Here is an 11,736-nt window from a genome sequence, read left to right as displayed (position 1 = left end):
TTATTAATGATTATTCCTTTGACTAGCAATTCTACTTCTGTGGATATATTTGTGCAAGGTTATTCACTACAGAATTGTTTACTGGAAACAACCCAAATGTGCCTCAATTGGAGACCACTTAAATAAATCGTGGTACCTCCATACAGTGGAATACTATTCAGCTATAAAATATAAAGAGAAAACGGAAGCGTCTATATACTGATATAGAAAGATTTCCAAGAAATAATGTTAAGTGGAAAAAAGAAAAAGCAAGAGCACAAGAGTGTCTGCAGTATGCTACCTTTTGCCTAAAAAGAGACAAGAGTATATCAAGATTTGCCAGTATGTGCTAAAGAACTATTTATCCATACACATAATAACAGCATCAGGTGCGTGGTTGTGTATGGTCTAAGATGGTTGGAACCTAGGTGGATGGGGAACAGGATTGGGAAAAAGAATTTTTTTTTCAATTTATTTTTTCCAATAATATACATATTACTTATTCAAAAATCAAATTGAAAGTAATATGTTTACCTAAGCTAAGCCTAGCAGATGATTATATGTACTTCTGATGATTATCTCTTTAAGGATACATTTTCTAAAACTGCACATTGTGCTGGAAATTTAACATTAAGTAGGTTTGGTTGAGATTCATTATTGAAAGAGTAGGTTGCAAAAATTATTTTAATCATATTCTTGACCTTTCTTAGTCAAGTTAGGTTTATACTTCACCTGCAAATACAATCATTCCATTTTTCTTGGAAATATGTGAGAACATTCACAGATCAAGAACTCAAGGACCCTAACCTTGTCACTGAAGAATTTTAATCAATTTGAGGCTTTTATAAACATATAAACATGTTAAGTTATTTTATGTTAAAGTTTATATTCTTTATCACGTACATGAAGTTTGACTAAAGGAGTTAATTGGCCATCTGCATTTCTTATCTATTTTTCTTCCTTCTAAAGTAGAAATATAAAATCCTTTTATCCTAGGATTGGAAATCATTCCTTCAAGCGGTAAGGTGTTGTCTTCAGTGCATGCAAGGATAATTTCCTGCCTGTATAAGATTCCCACCAAATGATACCATATTTCTGTTAGAGATCTTTTGACTGTTTACCTTATTTACCTTGTATTTAACGAGAACTTATTTTTTTTTAAATTTGATGTGATTAAGATTTTATTCCAGTTCATCCCAAACACAATTTTGCCTTCAGGAACTGCTTAGAAAAAGTTCACTCCTCCACCCTATTCATTATATATCCTCAACCCACCCTGTACATACCATTTGAAACACTTCACATAGTTATTAAATAATTGTATAATTTGTTGTTCTGTGTTTGTCTTCCTGATAGAATGCAAGCACAGGAACCAAATCTCTCCTATTCACATTATATTCCCCATGCCCTAAGAGCTATAACAAAATGTCTTGTGCATTGTAGATTCTCAACATAGTGTATATTTGTTGAACAAATGAATTGCCTTTGTTTCTTCCTAACATCTTTCCATCTATTAGAATTACAAGCTCCTAGAGGTCAGAAGCTGTTTCAAAGGAGTTGGTTGGGTATAGCTAACACAATATGGAACCAAATTATACACTTCATTTATCATTAATGAAGCAATTATGCATCACTGGCAACACTAATATTGATGGACCCCATAATTCAACATCCTTGTAATAGAATTTAGCTGGCTTGACTAAAAATAAAATTGTAGAAATATTTTGCACCAAAAATTCTAACAACTAGTGCTTCTTAGCTTTACTAAGAATATCAACGTTTGCAATGAGGGGCTACCTCCAAGGTGGGTTCTATATGGAATACAGTTTACCTCCAGTAGGCAGTATTCACAGAAAGACTAACAAAACTGAGCTAGAGTTGGATACTAAAAATATTTATAGTATGTACAAATACAAAGCATATCTTCCATGCAAAACTGTTTAATTTTCCTTGAGTTGTTATAATGACAACTTCCTTAACCTGATAACAGATTTTTTAAATGTAATCATGTATTTATTTTATGGTTCGCACAAGATGTACCTTTAGTACATCCAGATTTTCATAACCCGTCAAACAGTTTTTCAGTATGTGTTATGGCAGGATATTCTAGAACTGCCAAGAAAAGTAAATTCACAGAGCTGCCTGCAATTCACTAACTATAACAAATTAGCATAAGCAGCCCCATTTTAGAAGGAACGGCTTTACAAGTTACACAGAAAAATAATGTGGTTTTGGATTTATATCATTAAAAACTGCCCATGTAGTGTATGGTTATAATATGAATATTAAACACAGCCCAGATAATTAAACATAGCTACTTAGTCTATTTGAGGTGTATCTCCTTAATGAAACATTTGGTTATGATCTCAAGACTAGCTAGGAAAACTAGCTAACAAGTACCTATTTTTACAGAATTTTTTTCTACTTTAAAAAAATGCATATCAAATAAAACCTCTCAACACTTGTCAGCTCTCCTGTGAACATACCATATAAATGGACTGGCTCCGGTTGCCAGGGAACACTAAAGGCCAAATTACTCTCTTCCACCCATGCTGTGAAGTTCAGAGAGAAATCTGTCCTAGACCCAACCATACAGATAGCATACAATGCACCATTTAGCAAGAACGAAAGAATGGATAAAATTCTTCAGATTTCTCTGCACAGTAGCAAAGATCTTATTTTGTTAGTCTCCATCACAATCTAAAAGCTGGTTGTTCACAGCACATAACGAAGGTATTTTCAAATATCTAATTTGTGTGAGCTCTGTTAATTCTGACCAAAACTCCAAAAAGGCCTAAAAAACTCTGCAGCCTTACCTTATTTCAAGGATGTCCGGAGTGCAACTGGTTACCAGTGTAAGAGGTCTCTTCAGTACCCAGAATAAATTAATAATGGGACCGAATTAGAATTATTTTTGTACACTATTCTGATAAACGTGGAACTGTTCATAAACTCCTCAAGAATATTATTTTTTGACCAGCCTGGGCAACATAGCCAGACTCTTTCTCAAAAAAAAAAAAAAAGACCCCTCTTATCTTCCTACAGAACTGAATACCCCATCCGGCAGCTCCAGAACTTTGTAAAGGCAGTTGCAGGACCTTCCCTTCACCCTCCCACTCCAACAGGTGGAAAAGGGTCGAAAGGCCTGTTAGTACCAGCCCGCTTGCTTTATTATGGGCAGGAGAGCAGGGAGGGAGGCAGGGGAAAAGCAGAGGTATGAGCAGAGATACAAACTAAATAGGGTTTAAAGAGAAGCGAGGAGATGCCTGTCCCGCCGTGGACCACCACCAGCAGGCTCTTATTTTTCAGTCTTTAATGGAGACGTTTGCCCCCGTGCTCTCTCTTCCCCAAACTCGAACCGTCAGACTCGCCCTTCCCGCTCCCACGTGCCTCGCCCCAAAGCCTTTCCCACAGGTGTCCCCACCGCAGAGGAACACAGCTGGTTGCCCAGGCTAGAAATCTGGGAGTGTCCCGGTTACATCCCCTTTCGATCAGTCACCAAGGCCGGTTGAATCTACCTCTTAAACAGTTTCAGTGTTTCCAGTTTCGTTCGTCCCTGCCGTGGCCACCTCATCCAGGCCATTCTGGTCTCTTTCCTGGATTCTGACAACACCCCCTAAACTATCTACCCACCTCCTGTCATATCTGCTTCCAGTCCATTTCTTCCCCACTGATCATATCATTGCCAGACTTCAAATCTGACATTCAAGCCTTCATGTTTCTCCCCCCTTTATCCTGCCCTCCGGCCTCGGTTCATCTCGAGCCTGTTGCGCACACGGACACCAAAATGCTCTCCTGTCGGTTGCCTGAGAGCAGCGCGCTGGATCTAAACTTGGGGACTTTTCATCTGCCCTTTTCCCTCTGCCAGGAGTACTGACCTCTCCATTTGCCAATCAGCATCACCTCCTCGACCTTTTCACCCCAGGGTGGAATCCCTTCCTTGCAGATCGCAGCGCTGAGGCTGCAGGCGGCCACCGGTACTCAGAAGAATTAATAACGGAGCCAAATTCGAGTTCCCCTGCTAGACGGCAAGCGCCTGGGAGCTGGTTCGCTGCTCACCACTGACTCCGCCTGGGCCCGTAGCAGGCCTTTGTAAATAACGAGATGAATGAATGGAAGAGAGAGATCGAGACAGAATCTGACTGGTGCATTTCATGCAACCCGTGCATAGCCAAGTGAGGTTTTCCAGCTGTTTAAACTTGTAGAATTGGAGCATCCCAAAAACACCAAGTAAGAATCACCCGAGTCACTTGATGAACTGACAAAGTCCTTTATCTTAAACAGACGTACAAGAAACTGGTAAAAGTGTTTGAATCTGAAGAGAACTGTCGATCAGGACCAGGAATGAACCTGCTTTTCACTTCATACCCTTTTGATTTGGCTTAAAAAAAATTATAAACACACACATACACACTCTTTCACAGTAAGTAAACATATTTACTTTATATATCCTATACAGCACCTCCAGGTAGGTGAATTGGGATGCTGGGAAGACAAAGTTGGGAAATAGACTTTTTAATGACACTCTTTTTTACCTTTTGGAATTTCCAATCAAGTTGGATGTCAAAAATTTAAAAATTAAACAAAAACATAGGTTTTCAGGTCCCAGGTTTGGACTCATGAAGCTGGAGGTGGGGCCTACACAAACTCCCTGGGTAACACCCATGATCAAGTAAGTTTGGGGAACAGGGTTAAGGTTGGACTTAGAGATCATCTAATCTGTCAGTTCCCAAATCTGGGCATCATCCTTGATTTAATCAGAATACCCAGAGAAGGGGCCAGAGAAAACCAGTGTTGTAAAAAGTACCTCAGCTGATTCTGATGCAGGCACTGGCTTGCAGTTTGCACTGAGACCACTGATCTGATGCAACCAATCACCCAACCAGTACACAGATTTCTTCTCAATCTCGCATGCACAGAACTGTCTCTGTCATTCTCGTAGCCAGCCTTCAAGAGAGCCCCCAGTGACTCTCATCTCCTGGGATTCACACCCTTATACTGTCCCCTCCCACGATGAATAGGCTGACCTGTATAATCTACGGGACATTGTGGGAATGATGGAGAGTGACTTCCAATACTAGGTTATAAAAGATACTGTGGCTTCTGCCATGTTCTGTCTTGGATTGTCCACTCTGGAGGAGCCAGTTGCCATGTTGTGAGGACATTCAAGAAGCCACACGGTGAGGAACTGAATTCTCCTGCCAGTAGTCAGCACTGACTTGCCCCTTACATGGATAAACCATCTTGGTCTTGAAAGTAGCTCCTCCAGCCCCAGTCGGGCCTTCAGAGTACTGCAGCCCTGGCTGACATCTGGATTGCAACCTTGGAAGAGACCAGGAGACAGTTGTGGAAAGTAATAAGTGTTTGTTATTGCTTTAAACTGCTAACTTTTTTCTGTGTGTGTGTGGGGGGGGGTACTTGTCACACAGCTGTAGGTAATTAATAGAATCATATTTTCTCATAAGTGCAGTTCTTACCAATGGCCCGTTTTCTGTCTTATTTTCATCTCTCAACTGGCAAAATTTTGTAGTTCCTTTTCCCAGGCCTGCAAGTAAGGCATCGTAATATATTTGCTCTCACGGGTTGAATGTTAGTTCAGAGTGCCGTCGTGGAACTTGCTGACATGGGAAACACTACTTCTCAAAAATACTGTCAGTCAGCAGTGTGGAGACTCCTCAGTCCCGCTCCCTGTGGTTCTCAGCGGCTTGGATTGAGTGGATGGGGAAAAACCAAGTGATCTTTTTTGCAGAGATGACGTGTTGTGCACTTGTCTACTCTAGGCTGTACTCCGGCATTCTCTGTGCCCATTAAAGCCTGTTTCCGGCCTTTCTCTAGACACAGCAGGCAGGAGGACTATAAATGCACTTTAGCTTGGGATGTGCATTACACTCTGCTAGCTTGTGGATCCTGAGCTGCAAATATTGGTCTCTATTTTGACAGAGGAGATGTGCACCCGATTTTCATCTGGCAACATCGCCAGTATCAGAAAGAGTATTCCATATGCAATTACCCTCCAAGTCCTAGGAAAACTCCAAGTCCTTGGAAGGAAGCCAGCCCACGCTCTGTCCTGGATATCATCTGCAAAGTCAGAACGGCAGGAATCACATCAGACTTCCCCAACGAATTTTCAGCCAAAGTCTTAAATATGTGCATTTGCCTCATGCCATCTCTTCCCCTTTTCTGCCAGTTTCTGATAGTTATGGTCATTTAGCTTTGATCTGAGTGGACACCTGATTATTTAAAAAACCAGAATCCTAAACCCACTTGTGTTATTCTGCTTACAGATAAAAGCAAAGGTCCATTTGTGAAACATCAAACGGAATTAGGAAGATGTGGGCTGTGTGTTGCTTGGTGTTGCCTAGCAATATGGTTAGGGCACAGGAATCACAGAGAGGATGAAATTCACACCCACAAGGAAATCATATTATTCATAAACACATGCATGCACACACACACACTGACATCTCTGGAAGAATGTTATAAACTGTGAGTACAGAATTACAGCCACAAGTAGAATGGTCTTCAGAGCATTGTAGAATAAACATTCTAGGTGATTGGTTGTTTATGTTTCAATGTCTATATGAGTACATCTGTCACTTAAAGGCAAAATATTATAAGCCTGTGAATAGAGTTTACAACATCCCTCATAGACATGAGCCCTGTCATTATAAGTAAAACTTACATTTTAAAACAAATATATTAATATGTAAAATTATAGGAAGGAGTATTTAATATATAAAAACAATTTTAACCCCTTTGCTTAGCCTTATTTCAAAATACCCAGGTTTGCCATGAATTTCCATAAGAGCTAAGTATGGCGGTACAATGCATGATCAAAGCTGGGTGCAGTGGCTCACAACTGTAATCCTAGCAATCTGGGAGGTCGAGGAGGGAGGATCGTTTGAACTCAGGAGTTCGAGACCAGCCTGAGCAAGAGTGAGACAGCTCTACAGAAAAAAATAGAAACAATTAGCTGGACGTGGTGTTGTAGGCCTGTAGTCTCAGCTACTCACGAGGCTGAGGCAGGAGGATTGCTTCAGCCCAGGAGTTTGAGGTTGCAGTGAGCTATGATGACACAAGTGCATTCTAGCCAGACGACAAAGCAAGACTCCGTCTCAAAAAAAAAAAGGAAGGGTCGGGGAATCCATGTAAAGAATGGAATGGATGGAATGGAATACAGTAGGGCTTGGGGCTCCAAATACATTAGCTTTTCTTCTCCTTTTTAGTACTGTATTATTATGCAGAAGGCCTCCTCATTGCCTTTCAATAAATATGGAGAGTACCAGTTAACCCAAGCAACTGTGATATGTAGAGCTTTTGCCTGTAAGAAGGCTTTGGGTGTTAAGAAGAGAAGGTTATGGCCTCTAGTCTTTCCTAACCCAATTAGTGGCTCTTCCAAAGTCAAAGCCAAGCAACTTGGGTCCAAGAACGAGATCCAAGCCTCTAACTGGGCCATTCACTGAAGGAAAACTCCCACCGCATGAGGTTGTTCCACCCTAAGGCTACACAGCCCAGTGCTCTCTCAGCTCCAGGCTTTCCCTTGCTGAACAACATCCTGCATCCTCCCAGGTGACCAATCCGGCAGTCTTCTAAAAGGGATCCCATCTTTCTTCCTTCCAGCTGACCTTTGAAATGTTCTCAGTCCTTCTGGGCAGAGCTGTAATTTCCTGGATACATACTGCTTTCCCAGGCTCTGTGGAGGGGAACTGGCAGGTGGGAAGGAAGGGGGAGGCATCAGCTGACTCTTCTGCTTGAGCTGGGAGCTCTAGTTCCTAGAAGTGTTTGTGTCTTCATAATCTAGGTGAGAAAGAGTCACAACAGCTGCGTTGCCAGGCTTCCCCTAGGGAGAGGTAAGCAATTAGCAGGGCACCCTGAGTAGCAATATGTGTACCTGTGTAGGCACAATAGGGACACTGAGTGATTTGTGAGAATAAGAAAATTAAATGGATTATATTTTAAGATTCAAAAGTCAGTCAAGAAGCAATTTTAAGAAGGAATATTTTAATTTATTCCTAATATCATTTTACTTGTATGAATTTGGGAAAGGGTGGTTTTGTTTGGTTTTGTTTTTCCCCCCTACCAGTGAACTATTTGGGACAGAACTGAATTACAAGTGCTATTGCTACTTATGATGGTTTAGAAGATTTCATTTATTGAGGCAAAATAAACGCTCCTTTGGTTTTTAAGATTCCTTGAAATATTAGGTTAAAAATAAAAGAAAGGACTCCATATATATTCGCAACAAGAAGATTAAATTTCTAGGAATAAACTTAAGAAGTGAACAAGAGCTATAGGAAGATGACTTTAAAATGCTACTGGGAGTCACAAAAGAATAACTAAACAAATGTAAAGTTTTATGTGTTTTTAGATAAAGAGATTCAACTACATAAAGATGTCAATTCTTTCTAATGTATAATGCAAAAAACTCAATTTAAAAAAGGAGTTTTTAAAACTATGCAAGCTCATTTTAATATTAATATGGAAAAATAAATGAGCAAGAATATATACAGAAATCCTGAAAAAGTAAAACAAAGGTTTCTTAGTTGTATCAGATATTAGAATATATTATAAAGCTACATTAAAAAGGTATGGTATATGAATAGACAGGCAGCTCAATGGATGAAAAATGTGAAGTCCAGAAATGTACTCAGATACAAAAAGGAATTTAGTATATGATAAAATACCATCTCACAATGTCAGAGCAACTGGATAGCCCTTTGGGGAAAAAAAATTAAAATTTGGATCCAAACCTTACACATTTTACTGTGATAAATTCCAGATGGGTCAACATTTTTAGAAAGAACAAAAGAGAAAGAAAATCACTAAAGCACCAGAATAAACTATTAGATAATTTTAAAATATAATCTTGGAGTGAGGTAGGCCTTTTGAAGTATAGAATAAAAGCCAGGATCCACAAAAGATTGATTTATATATAAAATCAAACATAGAAATCTAGAAAGATGGCAAAAACAAAAACAACCAAAACACTCCACCACTGGCAAAGTTGAAAAACAAATAACAAACTGAGGAAAAACAACTGCAATCCATATAACAGATAAAGGATTCCTATAAAGTAATAAGAAAAACATAAATAGTTCCATTTTTCTTTTAAAAAGACAGTTTACAGAGAAGAAAATACAAATGGAAAAAAGCTACATTTGTAATGTAATAAGATACTGTTTTCATCTATCAAATTGGAGAAGATCAAGAAAAATTCACTGTTGAAGAGAACATGGCCAAACAGGTACTCCACCCTTACTGTAAAAGTATAAATTGGAGCTGGGCATTGTGGCACATACTTGCAATTCCAGCTACTCAGGAGGCTGAGGTGGGAGGACCATTTGAGCCCAGGAATTCAAGACCAGACTGGGCAATATAGCAAGACCCCATCCCCTCCAAAAAGTTTTTTAAAAATGAGTTTGTTCCATTTCCTAGGATTATGAAAAAAAGTTTAAAAAGAAAATACAAATTGGTACAACTCCATCATGGGTAACCTGGCAATATATATCAAAATTATAACTGAAAATGTATTCTGATGCAGCGATCCCACTTGCAGAGATTTATGCTGCATTTGGGCATGACCATGTGTAAAATAATGTATGTACAAGGTTATTCAATACATCATTTTCTGGAATAGCAAAAGATTAGAGGCAACCTAAATGCCTATCAATAGGAGATTTATTAAATAAGTTGTGCTACATCTATACCATGGAATATTATGCAGCATTAAAAAGGATAAGAAAGCTCTTTATGTAGTGATGAGAAATGGTTTCCACGATCTATTGCAAAGTAAAAGGCCAACAAGAAACTGGAGTCATCAGTTAGCTTCAGTGGCAACAGGGGAGGAGATTTTCACTGCATGCCCCTTTATTGCCCTTGGAAACTTGAACCCAGTTCAGTATTTTATGTGGTGTTTTGACAATCTTGCTACAGCAAATGGCTAAAGATCTTTTAGGACTTTCACATTGACTTAGTGTTTATAGAATTGCGTTTTAAATGCAAATCCTCCAAGCAAGGAGAATGCCAAGTAAAGCATATTTCTTATGAATGTGTAATTTTCCACTGGGTTATTACCTGATTTAATTTTTCAGGTGAGAGCTACTGGTTGGCAGAATTCTGAGATGGCCTCCAGGTTCATTTAAGTTTTATCAGAACCGTGTTCATTTGTTTATGTATTATCTATGGCTGCTTTTGCGCTACACCATATAGTAGTTGAGACAAGAAGCTGTTATGACCCAAAAAACCTACAATCTGTGCTATCAGTCCCTTTTTAGGAAGTTTGTCAAGCCCTTGCTTAAACCATTTTGAGTTGGGTCTCCTGGAGTACATGCACACCCCGTGTGACCCCCTTCCCTTGACTGTGGGCAGGACCTGTGACTATCACGGAATAGCGCTCTTTTGATTAGGTTCCGTTAGATGAGACCCTCTTAGCAGATTGGAGAGCGCCATTCTCTGCTGGGCTTGAAGAAGTGAGGTGTCTCATTGTGAGGGGGTTGTGGGGGACACAGAACTGTGAGTGGCATCTAGGAGTTGAGAGTGAACCCCAGCTGACCTCCAGCAACAAAAACCCAGGAACCTCAGTCCTACAGCTGCAAGGAACTGAATTCTGCCAACAACCACAAGGCTTGGAAGAGGATTCCAAACTGCGGAAGAAAATACAGCCTGCTGACACCTTGATTGCAGCCTTACGGGACCCTGAGCGGAGGGCCTTGAGCCTCGCCTGGATTCCTGATGCATGGAAACTGAGACAATTTGCATGTTATTTTAAGCTGCTGTGTGGTAATTTGTTACATAGCAATAGGAAACTAATGCAGATCATAATGGGGATTGCCTGCCCAAAAGCAACCACTCACACACTTCACCTTCCTTCCCAGTCTTAGGAAGTGAATCAAGTCTTTTAGGAGGCATCTAGAAAAGTTTGCCTTGCTCCTAACAATGCCACACAAGCAAGAGACATTTGTGGCCTTTGGACACCCTTGCTTGAAGACATGCTGTGTGGTGGGCTGTGGTCGTTTCATGACTGGAAGGAGCCAAGAGTGAGGACACAGCCTGCACAAAGCTCAGCAAGCATGTGGAGAGAATTTAGACCCTGGATTCAACTGTGGACCTACTGAATTAACCAACCCTGAAGCTAACCTTTCTCTGGAACTTCTTGTTACTGGTAAGACAATAAATTTGCTGATTGTTTAAACCAGAGGTCAGCAAACTGCAATCCAGCTCACCACTTGTTTTTGTAAATAAAGTTTTATTAGAACACTGGCATGTTCACTTGTTTACATATTGTCTATGTCTCCTTTCACGCTGCAACACAGAGCTGAATAGTTAAGACAAGAGGCCAAGTGGCCTGCAAAACCTACAGTCCTACAATCTTTACTATTTGTCCCTTTATATAAGTTTGCCAACCCTTGGTTTAAACCATTTTGAGTTGGATCTCCTGTTATTTGCAGCCTAAAAGCATTCAGACAATTTTGATCTCTTTCATTCTGATGAAAAGTGAAATAACAGTAAACCATAACTGATAAAAATGACTGTTTTCGTCCATTTGGGCTGCTAAAGTAAAATATCATAAACTGTGTGGCTTGTAAACAGAAATTTATTTTTGCACATGGTTGGAGGCTGGGAAGTCTAAGATCATGGTGCTGGCAGAATCCACTTACTGGTTCCCACATGGCCATCTTTTTGCTGTGTCATCATATGGCAGAAGGGACAAACCAGCTTCCTTGGCCTGTTTCATAAGGGCACTAATTCCATTCATGA

The sequence above is a fragment of the Lemur catta genome, chromosome 18, assembly GCF_020740605.2.
Source record: "Lemur catta isolate mLemCat1 chromosome 18, mLemCat1.pri, whole genome shotgun sequence".
NCBI classification, from domain to species: Eukaryota; Metazoa; Chordata; class Mammalia; order Primates; family Lemuridae; genus Lemur; species Lemur catta.
The sequence above is the reverse complement of the archived record's forward strand: the minus strand, read 5'-3'. Positions refer to the sequence as shown.